Source organism: Stenella coeruleoalba (assembly GCF_951394435.1).
Source record: "Stenella coeruleoalba genome assembly, contig: scaffold_29, whole genome shotgun sequence".
Classification (NCBI taxonomy): Eukaryota; Metazoa; Chordata; class Mammalia; order Artiodactyla; family Delphinidae; genus Stenella; species Stenella coeruleoalba.
Window position 1 is genome coordinate 919,724 of NW_027645960.1, and position 18,532 is coordinate 938,255.

At 44.6% G+C, this 18,532-nt stretch overlaps 1 long non-coding RNA gene and 1 pseudogene across 4 annotated transcripts in view; one reads left to right on the forward strand and one right to left on the reverse strand.

Moving 5' to 3' along the window:
- Positions 1–18,532, reverse strand: part of LOC307181435 — a 2,786,049-nt gene that overhangs the window by 320,886 nt on the left and 2,446,631 nt on the right. The gene's annotated exons all lie outside the window — the stretch shown is intronic.
- LOC307181441 (protein-L-isoaspartate O-methyltransferase domain-containing protein 2-like) lies at positions 231–1,834 on the forward strand (annotated as a pseudogene). The gene has a single exon. The product of its transcript is annotated as a protein-L-isoaspartate O-methyltransferase domain-containing protein 2-like (transcript).

An 18,532-nucleotide genomic window follows, 5' to 3' on the forward strand; every position in this document is an offset into this window, starting at 1 on the left:
CAGCCACCCCAAAGTTTGGAACGGCTCTGTTTACAAGAACCTCGTTTACAGTACAAGTTCAACATCGCAGAAAGTGAAAAATGGATAAAAAAGTTGTGGTATTTACTTACAAAGCAATATCACTCAGCAATGAAATCTGTGTCATCAGGCCCTTAGCAGCACAATGAGTGGACTCAGGTATGATGATTCTAACTGAAATAAGTCACACAGAAAAAGAAACATCATAAGATATCAGTAGGGCGGAGGTCGGGGCTGTGTAGTGGGAGGCGGTCTGGCGAGTGGCGCCGGAAGAGCTGCAGGTGCGGCCCAGCGGCCGATTCCGCGGGCCCGCCGAGCCAGGAGGTACTGAGCCGCCGCCGCCGCCGCCGCCGCCCTCGGCCCGGCCTGCAGCGGGGTATGGGGGCGGTGCGACCCCTCGGCCCCCTCCCCCTCTCTCCCTCCTCTCCACCCCTCCCCTTCCCGTGGTCCCGGGCTCCCGGACCCTCCCCCAGGGCCGCATTCTCCTCTCCCCGTCTTCCTGTCCTCTTCCGCTGTCCTCTCGTTCCCCACCCCCAAGCATAAACACCCCTCCGTGTCCCAGGCGTCTCCCGTCGCCCCTCCCCCCTCCCCGTGGGTCCGCCCTCCAGCGTTCCGGGGGTTCCCGAGGTCTCTCCAGCGGCAGCTTTCTGTAAGCGCGGTCCCGAAGATGGGAGGCGCGGTGAGTGCTGGTGAAGACAATGACGAGCTGATAGACCATCTGAAGGCGGCGCAGTACATCCGCTCCGAGCTGGTGGAGCAGGCCTTCCGAGCTGTTGACCGCGCCGACTATTACCTCGAGGAGTTTAAGGAGAACGCGTACAAGGACCTGGCGTGGAAGCACGGGAACATCCACCTCTCTGCTCCGTGCATCTATTCGGAGGTGATGGAGGCCCTGGACCTGCAGCCTGGCCTTTCCTTCCTGAACCTGGGCAGCGGCACCGGCTACCTCAGCTCCATGGTGGGGCTCATCCTCGGTCCTTTTGGTGTGAACCACGGGGTGGAACTCCATTCAGATGTGACAGAGTATGCGAAGCAGAAGCTGGACTTTTTCATCAGGACGAGTGACAGCTTCGACAAGTTTGACTTCTGCGAGCCCTCCTTCGTCACCAGCAATTGCCTGGAGATCTCTCCAGGCTGCTCTCAGTATGACCGGGTGTACTGCGGGGCAGGCGTGCAGAAGCAGCACGAGGGGTACATGAAGAGCCTCCTCAAAGTCGGGGGCGTCCTGGTCATGCCGCTGGAAGAGAAGTTGACTAAGATAACTCGGACGGGTCCTTCCGCCTGGGAAACCAAAAAGATTCTGGCTGTGTCTTTTGCTCCACTCGTCCAGCCCTGCCAGTCGGAGTCAGGAGAATCACGACTTGTCCACACCCCTGGCGGTTCGCAGCCTCCAGGACCTGGCGCGCATTGCCATCCGGGGCACCATTAAGAAGGTCATCCACCAGGAAGCTGTGAACAAAAACGGGAACGGACTGAAGAACACTCCCAGGTTTAAACGGAGGAGAGTTCGCCGCCGCCGAATGGAAACGATTGTCTTTTTGGACAAAGAGGTGTTTGCCAGTCGGCTCTCCAACCCCTCTGATGACACCAGCTGTGGAGACCTGGAAGACGAGCGGCAAGAAGAAGAGGTGACAACCCCGCCGGACACCAAGCCCGAGCCCCCGGTGAACTTCCTGCGTGAGAAGGTCCTGAGCCTCCCTCTGCCAGATCCCCTGAAGTACTACCTGCTTTATTACAGAGAAAAGTAAGTCTGTGGTCCAGGGGAGGAGGCCAAGCCTTCCTGGAGGGCTGCCCGCAGCAGGTGCACTGGAGGAGGAAGGGGCTCCCGCTCTGCATCTCGTCTTCTCGTCTGTCCTTGACTGTCCTGTAGAGTTTTCATCCAGTCATCTGATTTCTGTAAACATAGTCTGACAAACATAAGGTGCAAGGGGGAATGTCTCAAAAGGGCGAGAGTCTCCTGGAGGAGGGGTTGACTTCACACTCTCAGGAAATGCTGAGGTCTACACGTGGAGGTGGCCTGGAGACCGTTTCTTACACAAGGTACACGTGTCTGCATCAGAAAGGAAAACTGAAGTTGAAATTAATCTGTGTTTCTTATAAAAGGTGAGACAAAAAGCACAAGTTGCTAAGTGTATGAAATCTTTTCTGAGTGGGACACGCCTATGTGCAAGTTTGAATTTTACGGAATCAACCTCTTAATTACTGGCACCGAGTAATTAAAGATTTATTAAAAGATTAATTTAAAAGATTTAACTAAATGTTTTAGTTATTTGGAACGTGGATACTTGATTGAAAAGCCCTCTCTTATTTTAAGTAAATTAATTACATCTTACGTGAGTTGTCAATTGTAATTTTAAAAAACAAAAATTGTGATGGGGAGAGGAATGAACGTATCAGATTGCCAGGTGTCTTTGTGGAATTGCAAAAGAATTCCAAGGCATTTTTTTCTGACACCTTTTGTTACCTTTAAAGTAACCAACATTAGTAATCCCGTCAAAGAAAGTCCTGAAGAATGAAACAAGTGTTGTGTGTAAGTAATGAGCTGCATTACTTTTGCCCCAGAGACAGAGAGTACTGTTGACTCAACTTTAAATACAGTCAACGGTGTCTAAGGCTCAGTCCTCAGAGCAGGTGGGAAGTACTGGCTGCAGGAAATGGATTGGGGACGGTGTAGATGGCCTGTGGGTTGGTGTTTTGTTTTTTTTTTCAGTTGGCTATTGTTCTGTAATCACATAACAGTACTGATTCATAGATTTTATCTTTTATAATTCTGGAGAAAAATATTTGTTAGTTTTGTAATTTTTCCTAAGAACAAACGCGTGTTTGGTACATTGCATTAGAACAGTTTCACTCAAGTTTGACTTGTGGAATCCATCTTCTCCAGCGCTGTGTGTTGAGAGCTTCCTGTCTTATTAAGTCGTGGGTCTAGAAGAAGAGGCCGTCCTTTTAGTTAGGTGGCAGGATGTTTACAAGTGACACTGCTTCTTCCAAAACATTGGTTCTTTTCAGACTTTTCAGTTTTAACCAAAGTTAAACCCCAAATCAGAGTCATCCAGATTTTATGATTCATTTGATCTCTCAGCCTCTCAGGAGTTGCTGGATTTCAGTGTCTTTGTGGTTTTACCAGCTTCGCGGAGTTCTGATTATTTTGTTTTGCCATTTATGCTTTTTTAAAGTAACTGAGTCATTTTATCACAGAACACTGCATGCACACATAGCTGGGAAAGCGGGTGTATTGCCCTAAATGGGTACCGTTAAGCTGTTGTAAAGAAGGGTTTCTTCATAGTCGTGTTTACCTGCCTTTAACTGAACGTCAAGCCTCATTGTCTCAGAGAGAAAAGCATGAGTCACGTTTACTTGCTAAGACTTCGGTTTGCAGATCTTGTTGACGTCATTCTAATTGATTTGTAGAGACCTCTGCAACACGTGGACGTTTTTGGACATGATATCTGAAATATTTTATATTAGGTGGCTTGACTAAATGTTTTTCTGTAATTGTATATGGATTTCCTTTTTTTTCAACCACATTTGCCTTTATGCTAGATTGTAGAAAGTCTTTGCGAGGCATAAGACATGTTTTCCCCTATGTATGTTAAACCTTTCCTAACATTTTGTATTTACATGTTGGTTTGTGACTTTTAAACCAGAATTTGGTTACAAGATATATATATATAGATATTGAATATAATATATGTGAAATAATTTGGTATTGATCTATCTAATAAATATAAAGGAGAATCATCAGTGAGTTTCCCTGTGTGTCAGCACCTTTCTCCGGAGTCAGTATGAGACACTACTTTCTGTTTTCAGACAGATGACTTATATATATAGTCTGTGTTGTCTGCAAGCTCTGTATTGTAAACCACATTCTAGACAATGGCTGACTTTTGTGTTTCGATTAGTCTGTATTTTTATATGTGACTTTCGTCTTGCAAGTAGTGCAGCCATAGACATGTGCAAAACAAGCAACAAATGTATAATATTAAGCACATAAGAAAGAAGCCAGCTGCGTATTTAAAAGTATCTTTGCCCATCTGGAACTTTCAGGGGATTAAGGCGAGAAATATGAAACAAAGGTTTTGATGAACTGATACACAAGCGATACCAATAAAGGTAGTTACGGCAAAAAAAAAAAAAAAAGATATCAGTAATACACGGAATGTAAACTTGGCTACACAGGAACTGAATTACAGAACAGAACAGGGTCTCAAATTTAGAAAACCAACTTATGCTTGCTTAAGGGTAAAGGTGAGTTGGGGTGCTGCATAAAACCAGATTGAAATGAGCACAGATAAAGTTCCTTAAGCCAAATATGGAATAGACAAGAGCTACTCCTTGCTCAACGAAATGGACTCAACACCGCATATTAAACGCCTAAGAATGTACCTGACTAGTAAGTATCTTAAAACCTATGGATTGCTATGTCTCCGAAAGAGAATCAAGCATGTGTACAGGGGCATAAACGCAGCAGTGATAGGATTGGAGAGGTTCGGTGAGCAAATGAAGACCCTTTGAAGTCATATTGCATGGTACCCATTCCACGGGTTTCAACTACCCAGGTTTAAGGTATTCTTCCTTCAGCTAAAACATGCATGTGGAACCTAGAGTATGATCAACCATGTGATCGGGAGACGTGTTCAAATATGTCTCAGTTTTCGTACCCTGGTACTCGGGTGCAACATTCCAGACGCTTTACTAACACTCTCCCGACTTAGAGAGTCAGTCCCTTTAACCTCCTGTTTGGCCCAGTTTGCAATTTCTGCGGAAGATGAACAGGAATAGCGAGAACCAATGAGAGACTAGCTGGAGGTGTCTGGACGGGCAAATTTAACTCTCATTTCCCACCAGGAAGAGGAATTAACCAAAGGCTCAGCGTGCCGTGCCGGAACCAGATTAGGGCCTGAAGCCATCCTGCGGTGTTTCGGCCAGCTCACAAGAAAGCGAGTTGAAGAAAGGAGCTCAGGGGCACTGTAATTCACAAACCTGCAGAGTTATAAATGACAGCTATCGTCCAAAAATAGACTGAAGTAAGGCTGCCAAGAGGACTTGAAAGCGGGGCAGAATTGCAGGAAACCGATTTCAGGAGGTAGACTGGAATTGCATTGAAAGCATAGGAAAAGAGGCAGAACGTCCACAATGATGCACTTGGCCAAAAAGGGCGTATGCGTTTTTTCCTGAATATATTCAGGAAAAAACGCATACGCCCTGTTTGGCCAACCAAGCAAGCTTGCAAAGGAAATCTGCACTACAATGAAGTCTCACTTCCCCCCGGTCAAAAGGGCCATCTGAAAAAAGTGTAAAATCCAGAAAGGCAGGACAGGCCATGGAGAACTGGGAGCCTTGTTATGCTGATGGGTGGGATGTAAATTACCAACAGACACTCAGGAGAAGTGTATGGTGTTTCCTGAAACATCTAAAAAACAAAGCAACAGAGCCTAGGGCACTGCCACTTATGGTCCTATAGCTTAGGGAAATTAAAATCAAAAAGACACAGCCACCCCAAAGTTTGGGACGCCTCTGTTTACAAGAACCTCGTTTACAGTACAAGTTCAACATCGCAGAAAGTGAAAAATGGATAAAGAAGTTGTGGTATTTACTTACAAAGCAATATCACTCAGCAATGAAATCTATGTCATCAGGCCCTTAGCAGCACAATGAGTGGATTCAGGTATGATGATTCTAACTGAAATAAGTCACACAGAAAAAGAAACATCATAAGATATCAGTAATACACGGAATGGAAACTTGGCTACACAGGAACTGAATTACAGAACAGAACAGGGTCTCAAATTTAGAAAACCAACTTATGCTTGCTTAAGGGGAAAGGTGAGTTGGGGTGCTGCATAAAACCAGAGATTGAAATGAGCACAGATAAAGTTCCTTAAGCCAAATATGGAATAGACAAGAGCTACTCCTTGCTCAACGAAATGGACTCAACACCGCATATTAAACGCCTAAGAATGTACCTGACTAGTAAGTATCTTAAAACCTATGGATTGCTATGTCTCCGAAAGAGAATCAAGCATGTGTACAGGGGCATAAACGCAGCAGTGATAGGATTGGAGATGTTCGGTGAGCAAATGAAGACCCTTTGAAGTCATATTGCATGGTACCCATTCCACGGGTTTCAACTACCCAGGTTTAAGGTATTCTTCCTTCAGCTAAAACATGCATGTGGAACCCAGAGTATGATCAACCATGTGATCGGGAGACGTGTTCAAATATATCTCAGTTTTCGTACCCTGGTACTCGGGTGCAACATTCCAGACGCTTTACTAACAGTCTCCCGACTTGGAGAGTCAGTCCCTTTAACCTCCTGTTTGGCCCAGTTTGCAATTTCTGCGGAAGATGAACAGGAATAGCGAGAACCAATGAGAGACTAGCTGGAGGTGTCTGGACGGGCAAATTTAACTCTCATTTCCCACCAGGAAGAGGAATTAACCAAAGGCTCAGCGTGCCGTGCCGGAACCAGATTAGGGCCTGAAGCCATCCTGCGGTGTTGCGGCCAGGTCACAAGAAAGCGAGTTGAAGAAAGGAGCTCAGGGGCACTGTAATTCACAAACCTGCAGAGTTATAAATGACAGCTATCGTCCAAAAATAGACTGAAGTAAGGCTGCCAAGAGGACTTGAAAGCGGGGCAGAATTGCAGGAAACCGATTTCAGGAGGTAGACTGGAATTGCATTGAAAGCATAGGAAAAGAGGCAGAACGTCCACAATGATGCACTTGGCCAAAAAGGGCGTATGCGTTTTTTCCTGAATATATTCAGGAAAAAACGCATACGCCCTTTTTGGCCAACCAAGCAAGCTTGCAAAGGAAATCTTCACTACAATGAAGTCTCACTTCCCCCCGGTCAAAAGGGCCATCTGAAAAAAGTGTAAACTCCAGAAAGGCAGGACAGGCCATGGAGAACTGGGAGCCTTGTTATGCTGATGGGCGGGATGTAAATTGCCAACAACCACTCGGGAGAAGTGTATGGTGTTTCCTGAAACATCTAAAAAACAAAGCAACAGAGCCTAGGGCACTTCCACTTATGGTCCTATAGCTTAGGGAAATTAAAATCAAAAAGACACAGCCACCCCAAAGTTTGGAACGCCTCTGTTTACAAGAACCTCGTTTACCGTACAAGTTCAATATCACAGAAAGTGAAAAATGGATAAAGAACTTGTGGTACTTACGTACAATGCAGTATCACTCAGCAATGAAATCTATGTCATCAGGCCCATAGCAGCATAATGAGTAGATTCAGGTACGATGATTCTAACTGAAATAAGTCACACAGAAAAAGAAACATCATAAGATATCAGTAATACACGGAATGTAAACTTGGCTACACAGGAACTGAATTCCAAAACAGAACAGGTTCTCAAATTTAGAAAACCAACTTATGCTTGCTTAAGGGGAAAGGTGAGCTGGGTTGCTGCATAAAACCAGAGATTGAAATGAGCACAGATAAAGTTCCTTAAGCCAAATATGGAATAGACAAGAGCTACTCCTTGCTCAACGAAATGGACTCAACACCGCATATTAAACGCCTAAGAATGTACCTGACTAGTAAGTATCTTAAAACCTATGGATTGCTATGTCTCTGAAAGAGAATCAAGCATGTGTGCAGGGGCATAAACGCAGCAGTGATAGGATTGGAGAGGTTCGGTGAGCAAATGAAGACCCTTTGAAGTCATATTGCATGGTACCCATTACACGGGTCTTAACTCTCCAGGTTTAAGGTATTCTTCCTTCAGCTAAAACATGCATGTGGAAACCAAGTATGATCAACCATGTGAACGGGAGACGTGTTCAAATATGTCTCAGTTTTCATACCCTGGTATTCGGGTGCAACATTCCAGACGCTTTACTAACACTCTCGCCACTTGGAGAGTCAACGCCTTTAACCTCCTGTTTGGCCCAGTTTGCAATTTCTGCGGAAGATGAACAGGAATAGCGAGAACCAATGAGAGACTAGCTGGAGGTGTGTGGACGGGCAAATTTAACTCTCATTTCCCACCAGGAAGAGGAAATAACCAAAGGCTCAGCGTGCCATGCCGGAACCAGATTAGGGCCTGAAGCCATCCAGCGGTGTTGCGGCCAGGTCACAAGAAAGCGAGTTGAAGAAAGGAGCTCAGGGGCACTGTAATTCACAAACCTGCAGAGTTATAAATGACAGCTATCGTCCAAAAATAGACTGAAGTAAGGCTGCCAAGAGGACTTGAGAGCGGGGCAGAATTGCAGGAAACCGATTTCAGGAGGTAGACTGGAATTGCATTGAAAGCATAGGAAAAGAGGCAGAACGTCCACAATGATGCACTTGGCCAAAAAGGGCGTATGCGTTTTTTCCTGAATATATTCAGGAAAAAACGCATACGCCCTTTTTGGCCAACCAAGCAAGCTTGCAAAGGAAATCTGCACTACAATGAAGTCTCACTTCCCCCCGGTCAAAAGGGCCATCTGAAAAAAGTGTAAAATCCAGAAAGGCAGGACAGGCCATGGAGAACTGGGAGCCTTGTTATGCTGATGGGCGGGATGTAAATTGCCAACAGACACTCGGGAGAAGTGTATGGTGTTTCTTGAAACATCTAAAAAACAAAGCAACAGAGCCTAGGGCACTTCCACTTATGGTCCTATAGCTTAGGGAAATTAAAATCAAAAAGACACAGCCACCCCAAAGTTTGGGACGCCTCTGTTTACAAGAACCTCGTTTACCGTACAAGTTCAATATCACAGAAAGTGAAAAATGGATAAAGAACTTGTGGTACTTACGTACAATGCAGTATCACTCAGCAATGAAATCTATGTCATCAGGCCGGTAGCAGCATCATGAGTGGATTCAGGTACGATGATTCTAACTGAAATAAGTCACACAGAAAAAGAAACATCATAAGATATCACTAATACACGGAATGTAAACTTGGCTACACAGGAACTGAATTACAGAACAGAACAGGGTCTCAAATTCAGAAAACCAACTTATGCTTGCTTAAGGGGAAAGGTGAGTTGGGGTGCTGCATAAAACCAGAGATTGAAATGAGCACAGATAAAGTTCCTTAAGCCAAATATGGAATAGACAAGAGCTACTCCTTGCTCAACGAAATGGACTCAACACCGCATATTAAACGCCTAAGAATGTACCTGACTAGTAAGTATGTTAAAACCTATGGATTGTTATGTCTCCGAAAGAGAATCAAGCATGTGTACAGGGGCATAAACGCAGCAGTGATAGGACTGGAGAGGTTCGTGAGCAAATGAAGACCCTTTGAAGTCATATTGCATGGTACCCATTCCACGGGTTTCACCTACCCAGGTTTAAGGTATTCTTCCTTCTGCTAAAACATGCATGTGGAACCTAGAGTATGATCAACCATGTGATCGGGAGACGTGTTCAAATATGTCTCAGTTTTCGTACCCAGGTACTCGGGTGCAACATTCCAGACGCTTTACTAACACTCTCCCGACTTGGAGAGCCAGTCCCTTTAACCTCCTGTTTGGCCCAGTTTGCAATTTCTGCGGAAGATGAACAGGAATAGCGAGAACCAATGAGAGGCTAGCTGGAGGTGTCTGGACGGGCAAATTTAACTCTCATTTCCCACCAGGAAGAGGAATTAACCAAAGGCTCAGCATGCCGGGCCAGAACCAGATTAGGGCCTGAAGCCATCCTGCGGTGTTGCGGCCAGGTCACAAGAAAGCGAGTTGAAGAAAGGAGCTCAGTGGCACTGTAATTCACAAACCTACAGAGTTATAAATGACAGCTATCGTCCAAAAATAGACTGAAGTAAGGCTGCCAAGAGGACTTGAAAGCGGGGCAGAATTGCAGGAAACCGATTTCAGGAGGTAGACTGGAATTGCATTGAAAACATAGGAAAAGAGGCAGAATGTCCACAATGATGCACTTGGCCACAAAGGGCGTATGCGTTTTTTCCTGAATATATTCAGGAAAAAACGCATACGCCCTTTTTGGCCAACCAAGCAAGCTTGCAAAGGAAATCTGCACTACAATGAAGTCTCACTTCCCCCCGGTCAAAAGGGCCATCTGAAAAAAGTGTAAAATCCAAAAAGGCAGGACAGGCCATGGAGAACTGGGAGCCTTGTTATGCTGAAGGGCGGGATGTAAATTGCCAACAAACACTCGGGAGAAGTGTATGGTGTTTCCTGAAACATCTAAAAAACAAAGCAACAGAGCCTAGGTCACTTCCACTTATGGTCCTATAGCTTAGGGAATTTAAAATCAAAAAGACACAGCCACCCCAAAGTTTCGAATGGCTCTGTTTACAAGAACCTCGTTTACAGTACACGTTCAACATCGCAGAAAGTGAAAAATGGATAAAGAACTTGTGGTACTTACGTACAATGCAGTATCACTCAGCAATGAAATCTATGTCATCAGGCCCGTAGCAGCATAATGAGTGGATTAAGGTACGATGATTCTAACTGAAATAAGTCACACAGAAAAAGAAACATCATAAGATATCACTAATACACGGAATGTAAACTTGGCTACAGAGGAACTGCATTCCAAAACAGAACAGGGTCTCAAATTTAGAAAACCAACTTATGCTTGCTTAAGGGGAAAGGTGAGTTGGCGTGCTGCATAAAACCAGAGATTGAAATGAGCACAGATAAAGTTCCTTAAGCCAAATATGGAATAGACAAGAGCTACTCCTTGCTCAACGAAATGGACTCAAAACCCCATATTAAACGCCTAAGAATGTACCTGACTAGTAAGTATCTTAACACTATGGATTGCTATGTTTCCAAAAGAGAATCAAGCGTTTGTACAGGGGCATAAACGCAGCAGTGATAGGATTGGAGAGGTTCGGTGAGCAAATGAAGACCCTTTGAAGTCATATTGCATGGTACCCATTCCACGGGTCTCAACTCTCCAGGTTTAAGGTATTCTTCCTTCAGCTAAAACATGCATGTGGAACCCAGAGTATGATCAACCATGTGAACGGGAGACGTGTTCAAATATGTCTCAGTTTTCCTCCCCTGGTACTCGGGTGCAACATTCCAGACGCTTTACTAACACTCTCCCGACTTGGAGAGTCAGTCCCTTTAACCTCCTGTTTGGCCCAGTTTGCAATTTCTGTGGAAGATGAACAGGAATAGCGAGAACCAATGAGAGGCTAGCTGGAGGTGTCTGGACGGGCAAATTTAACTCTCATTTCCCACCAGGAAGAGGAATTAACCAAAGGCTCAGCATGCCGGGCCGGAACAAGATTAGGGCCTGAAGCCATCCTGCGGTGTTGTGGCCAGGTCACAAGAAAGCGAGTTGAAGAAAGGAGCTCAGGGGCACTGCAATTCACAAACCTGCAGAGTTATAAATGACAGCTATCGTCCAAAAATAGACTGAAGTAAGGCTGCCAAGAGGACTTGAAAGCGGGGCAGAATTGCAGGAAACCGATTTCAGGAGGTAGACTGGAATTGCATTGAAAGCATAGGAAAAGAGGCAGAACGTCCACAATGATGCACTTGGCCAAAAAGGGCGTATGCGTTTTTTCCTGAATATATTCAGGAAAAAACGCATACGCCCTTTTTGGCCAACCAAGCAAGCTTGCAAAGGAAATCTGCACTACAATGAAGTCTCACTTCCCCCCGGTCAAAAGCACCATCTGAAAAAAGTGTAAAATCCAGAAAGGCAGGAAAGGCCATGGAGAACTGGGAGCCTTGTTATGCTGATGGGCGGGATGGAAATTGCCAACAACCACCCGGGAGAAGTGTATGGTGTTTCCTGAAACATCTAAAAAACAAAGCAACAGAGCCTAGGGCACTGCCACTTATGGTCCTATAGCTTAGGGAAATTAAAATCAAAAAGACACATCCACCCCAAAGTTTGGGACGCCTCCCTTTACAAGAACCTCGTTTACAGTACAAGTTCAACATCGCAGAAAGTGAAAAATGGATAAAGAACTTGTGGTACTTACGTACAATGCAGTATCACTCAGCAATGAAATCTATGTCATCAGGCCCGTAGCAGCATAATGAGTGGATTAAGGTACGATGATTCTAACTGAAATAAGTCACACAGAAAAAGAAACATCATAAGATATCACTAATACACGGAATGTAAACTTGGCTACACAGGAACTGCATTCCAAAACAGAACAGGGTCTCAAATTTAGAAAACCAACTTATGCTTGCTTAAGGGGAAAGGTGAGTTGGGGTGCTGCATAAAACCAGAGATTGAAATGAGCACAGATAAAGTTCCTTAAGCCAAATATGGAATAGACAAGAGCTACTCCTTGCTCAACGAAATGGACTCAACACCGCATATTAAACGCCTAAGAATGTACCTGACTAGTAAGTATCTTACAACCTATGGATTGCTATGTCTCCGAAAGACAATCAAGCATGTGTACAGGGGCATAAACGCAGCAGTGCTAGGATTGGAGAGGTTCGGTGAGCAAATGAAGACCCTTTGAAGTCATATTGCATGGTACCCATTACACGGGTCTTATCTCTCCAGGTTTAAGGTATTCTTCCTTCAGCTAAAACATGCATGTGGAACCCAAGTATGATCAACCATGTGAACGGGAGACGTGTTCAAATATGTCTCAGTTTTCCTCCCCTGGTACTCGGGTGCAACATTTCAGACGCTTTACTAACACTCTCCCCACTTGGAGAGTCAGCGCCTTTAACCTCCTGTTTGGCCCAGTTTGCAATTTCTGCGGAAGATGAACAGGAATAGCGAGAACCAATGAGAGACTAGCTGGAGGTGTCTGGATGGGCAAATTTAACTCTCATTTCCAACCAGGAAGAGGAAATAACCAAAGGCTCAGCGTGCCGTGCCAGAACCAGATTAGGGCCTGAAGACATCCTGCGGTGTTGCGGCCAGGTCACAAGAAAGCGAGTTGAAGAAAGGAGCTCAGGGGCACTGTAATTCACAAACCTGCAGAGTTATAAATGACAGCTATCGTCCAAAAATAGACTGAAGTAAGGCTGCCAAGAGGACTTGAAAGCGGGGCAGAATTGCAGGAAACCGATTTCAGGAGGTAGACTGGAATTGCATTGAAAGCATAGGAAAAGAGGCAGAACGTCCACAATGATGCACTTGGCCAAAAAGGGCGTATGCGTTTTTTCCTGAATATATTCAGGAAAAAACGCATACGCCCTTTTTGGCCAACCAAGCAGGCTTGCAAAGGAAATCTGCACTACAATGAAGTCTCACTTCCCCCCGGTCAAAAGGGCCATCTGAAAAAAGTGTAAAATCCAGAAAGGCAACAGGCCATTGAGAACTGGGAGCCTTGTTATGCTGATGGGCGGGATGTAAATTGCCAACAGACACTCCGGAGAAGTGTATGGTGTTTCCTGAAACATCTAAAAAACAAAGCAACAGAGCCTAGGGCACTTCCACTTATGGTCCTATAGCTTAGGGAAATTAAAATCAAAAAGACACAGCCACCCCAAAGTTTGGGACGCCTCCGTTTACAAAAACCTCGTTTACCGTACAAGTTCAATATCACAGAAAGTGAAAAATGGATAAAGAACTTGTGGTACTTACGTACAATGCAGTATCACTCAGCAATGAAATCTATGTCATCAGGCCCGTAGCAGCATAATGAGTGGATTCAGGTACGATGATTCTAACTGAAATAAGTCACACAGAAAAAGAAACATCATAAGATATCACTAATACACGGAATGTAAACTTGGCTACACAGGAACTGCATTCCAAAACAGAACAGGGTCTCAAATTTAGAAAACCAACTTATGCTTGCTTAAGGGGAAAGGTGAGTTGGGGTGCTGCATAAAACCAGAGATTGAAATGAGTACAGATAAAGTTCCTTAAGCCAAATATGGAATAGACAAGAGCTACTCCTTGCTCAACGAAATGGACTCAACACCCCATATTAAACGCCTAAGAATGTACCTGACTAGTAAGTATCTTAAAACCTATGGATTGCTATGTCTCCAAAAGAGAATCAAGCGTGTGTACAGGGGTATAAACGCTGCAGTGATAGGATTGGAGAGGTTCGGTGAGCAAATGAAGACCCTTTGAAGTCATATTGCATGGTACCCATTACACGGGTCTCAACTCTCCAGGTTTAAGGTATTCTTCCTTCAGCTAAAACATGCATGTGGAACCCAGAGTATGATCAACCATGTGAACAGGAGACGTGTTCAAATATGTCTCAGTTTTCCTCCCCTGGTACTCGGGTGCAACATTCCAGACGCTTTACTAACACTCTCCCCACTTGGAAAGTCAGCGCCTTTAACCTCCTGTTTGGCCCAGTTTGCAATTTCTGCGGAAGATGAACAGGAATAGCGAGAACCAATGAGAGACTAGCTGGAGGTGTCTGGATCGGCAAATTTAACTCTCATTTCCCACCAGGAAGAGGAATTAACCAAAGGCTCAGCGTGCCGTGCCAGAACCAGATTAGGGCCTGAAGCCATCCTGCGGTGTTGCGGCCAGCTCACAAGAAAGCGAGTTGAAGAAAGGAGCTCAGGGGCACTGTAATTCACAAACCTGCAGAGTTATAAATGACAGCTATCGTCCAAAAATAGACTGAAGTAAGGCTGCCAAGAGGACTTGAAAGCGGGGCAGAATTGCAGGAAACCGATTTCAGGAGGTAGACTGGAATTGCATTGAAAGCATAGGAAAAGAGGCAGAACGTCCACAATGATGCACTTGGCCAAAAAGGGCGTATGCGTTTTTTCCTGAATATATTCAGGAAAAAACGCATACGCCCTTTTTGGCCAACCAAGCAAGCTTGCAAAGGAAATCTGCACTACAATGAAGTCTCACTTCCCACCAGTCAAAAGGGCCATCTGAAAAAAGTGTAAAATCCAGAAAGGCAGGACAGGCCATGGAGAACTGGGAGCCTTGTTATGCTGATGGGCGGGATGTAAATTGCCAACAACCACTCGGGAGAAGTGTATGGTGTTTCCTGAAACATCTAAAAAACAAAGCAAGAGAGCCTAGGGCACTGCCACTTATGGTCCTATAGCTTAGGGAAATTAAAATCAAAAAGACACAGCCACCCCAAAGTTTGGGACGCCTCTGTTTACAAGAACCTCGTTTACAGTACAAGTTCAACATCGCAGAAATTGAAAAATGGATAAAGAAGCTGTGGTATTTACTTACAAAGCAATAACACTCAGCAATGAAATCTGTGTCATCAGGCCCTTAGCAGCACAATGAGTGGATTCAGGTATGATGATTCTAACTGAAATAAGTCACACAGAAAAAGAAACATCATAAGATATCAGTAATACACGGAATGTAAACTTGGCTACACAGGAACTGAATTACAGAACAGAACAGGGTCTCAAATTTAGAAAACCAACTTATGCTTGCTTAAGGGTAAAGGTGAGTTGGGGTGCTGCATAAAACCAGAGATTGAAATGAGCACAGATAAAGTTCCTTAAGCCAAATATGGAATAGACAAGAGCTACTCCTTGCTCAACGAAATGGACTCAACACCCCATATTAAACGCCTAAGAATGTACCTGACTAGTAAGTATCTTAAAACCTATGGATTGCTATGTCTCCGAAAGAGAATCAAGCATGTGTACAGGGGCCTAAACGCAGCAGTGATAGGATTGGAGAGGTTCAGTGAGCAAATGAAGACCCTTTGAAGTCATATTGCATGGTACCCATTCCACGGGTTTCAACTACCCAGGTTTTAGGTATTCTTCCTTCAGCTAAAACATGCATGTGGAACCCAAGTATGATCAACCATGTGAATGGTAGACGTGTTCAAATATGTCTCAGTTTTCCTCCCCTGGTACTCAGGTGCAACATTCCAGACGCTTTACTAACACTCTCCCCACTTGGAGAGTCAGCGCCTTTAACCTCCTGTTTGGCCCAGTTTGCAATCTCTTGGAAGATGAACAGGAATAGCGAGAACCAATGAGAGACTAGCTGGAGGTGTCTGGACGGGCAAATTTAACTCTCATTTCCCACCAGGAAGAGGAAATAACCAAAGGCTCAGCGTGCCGTGCCGGAACCAGATTAGGGCCTGAAGCCATCCTGCGGTGTTGCGGCCAGGTCACAAGAAAGCGAGTTGAAGAAAGGAGCTCAGGGGCACTGTAATTCACAAACCTGCAGAGTTATAAATGACAGCTATCGTCCAAAAATAGACTGAAGTAAGGCTGCCAAGAGGACTTGAAAGCGGGGCAGAATTGCAGGAAACCGATTTCAGGAGGTAGACTGGAATTGCATTGAAAGCATAGGAAAAGAGGCAGAACGTCCACAATGATGCACTTGGCCAAAAAGGGCGTATGCGTTTTTTCCTGAATATATTCAGGAAAAAACGCATACGCCCTTTTTGGCCAACCAAACAAGCTTGCAAAGGAAATCTGCACTACAATGAAGTCTCACTTCCCCCCGGTCAAAAGGGCCATCTGAAAAAAGTGTAAAATCCAGAAAGGCAGGACAGGCCATGGAGAACTGGGAGCCTTGTTATGCTGATGGGCGGGATGTAAATTGCCAACAACCACTCGGGAGAATTGTATGATGTTTCCTGAAACATCTAAAAAACAAAGCAACAGAACCTAGGGCACTTCCACTTATGGTCCTATAGCTTAGGGAAATTAAAATCAAAAAGACACAGCCACCCCAAAGTTTGGAACGGCTCTGTTTACAAGAACCTCGTTTACAGTACAAGTTCAACATCGCAGAAAGTGAAAAATGGATAAAGAAGTTGTGGTATTTACTTACAAAGCAATATCACTCAGCAATGAAATCTGTGTCATCAGGCCCTTAGCAGCACAATGAGTGGATTCAGGTATGATGATTCTAACTGAAATAAGTCACACAGAAAAAGAAACATCATAAGATATCAGTAATACACGGAATGGAAACTTGGCTACACAGGAACTGAATTACAGAACAGAACAGGGTCTCAAATTTAGAAAACTAACTTATGCTTGCTTAAGGGGAAAGGTGAGTTGGGGTGCTGCATAAAACCAGAGATTGAAATGAGCACAGATAAAGTTCCTTAAGCCAAATATGGAATAGACAAGAGCTACTCCTTGCTCAACGAAATGGACTCAACACCCCATATTAAACGCCTAAGAATGTACCTGACTAGTAAGTATCTTAAAACCTATGGATTGCTATGTCTCCGAAAGAGAATCAAGCATGTGTACAGGGGCATAAACGCAGCAGTGATAGGATTGGAGAGGTTCGGTGAGCAAATGAAGACCCTTTGAAGTCATATTGCATGGTACCCATTCCACGGGTTTCAACTACCCAGGTTTTAGGTATTCTTCCTTCAGCTAAAACATGCATGTGGAACCTAGAGTATGATCAACCATGAGATCGGGAGACGTGTTCAAATATGTCCCAGTTTTCGTACCCTGGTACTCGGGTGCAACATTCCAGACGCTTTACTAACACTCTCCCGACTTGGAGAGTCAGTCCCTTTAACCTCCTGTTTGGCCCAGTTTGCAATTTCTGCGGAAGATGAACAGGAATAGCGAGAACCAATGAGAGGCTAGCTGGAGGTGTGTGGACGGGCAAATTTAACTCTCATTTCCCACCAGGAAGAGGAATTAACCAAAGGCTCAGCGTGCCGTGCCGGAACCAGATTAGGGCCTGAAGCCATCCTGCGGTGTTGCGGCCAGCTCAAAAGAAAGCGAGTTGAAGAAAGGAGCTCAGGGGCACTGTAATTCACAAACCTGCAGAGTTATAAATGACAGCTATCGTCCAAAAATAGACTGAAGTAAGGCTGCCAAGAGGACTTGAAAGCGGGGCAGAATTGCAGGAAACCGATTTCAGGAGGTAGACTGGAATTGCATTGAAAGCATAGGAAAAGAGGCAGAACGTCCACAATGATGCACTTGGCCAAAAAGGGCGTATGCGTTTTTTCCTGAATATATTCAGGAAAAAACGCATACGCCCTTTTTGGCCAACCAAGCAAGCTTGCAAAGGAAATCTGCACTACAATGAAGTCTCACTTCCCCCAGGTCAAAAGGGCCATCTGAAAAAAGTGTAAAATCCAGAAAGGCAGGACAGGCCATGGAGAACTGGGAGCCTTGTTATGCTGAAGGGCGGGATGTAAATTGCCAACAAACACTCGGGAGAAGTGTATGGTGTTTCCTGAAACATCTAAAAAACAAAGCAACAGAGCCTAGGGCACTTCCACTTATGGTCCTATAGCTTAGGGAAATTAAAATCAAAAAGACACAGCCACCCCAAAGTTTGGAATGGCTCTGTTTACAAGAACCTCGTTTACAGTACAAGTTCAACATCGCAGAAAGTGAAAAATGGATAAAGAAGTTGTGGTATTTACTTACAAAGCAATATCACTCAGCAATGAAATCTGTGTCATCAGGCCCTTAGCAGCACAATGAGTGGATTCAGGTATGATGATTCTAACTGAAATAAGTCACACAGAAAAAGAAACATCATAAGATATCAGTAATACATGGAATGTAAACTTGGCTACACAGGAACTGAATTACAGAACAGAACAGGGTCTCAAATTTAGAAAACCAACTTATGCTTGCTTAAGGGGAAAGGTGAGTTGGGGTGCTGCATAAAACCAGAGATTGAAATGAGCACAGATAAAGTTCCT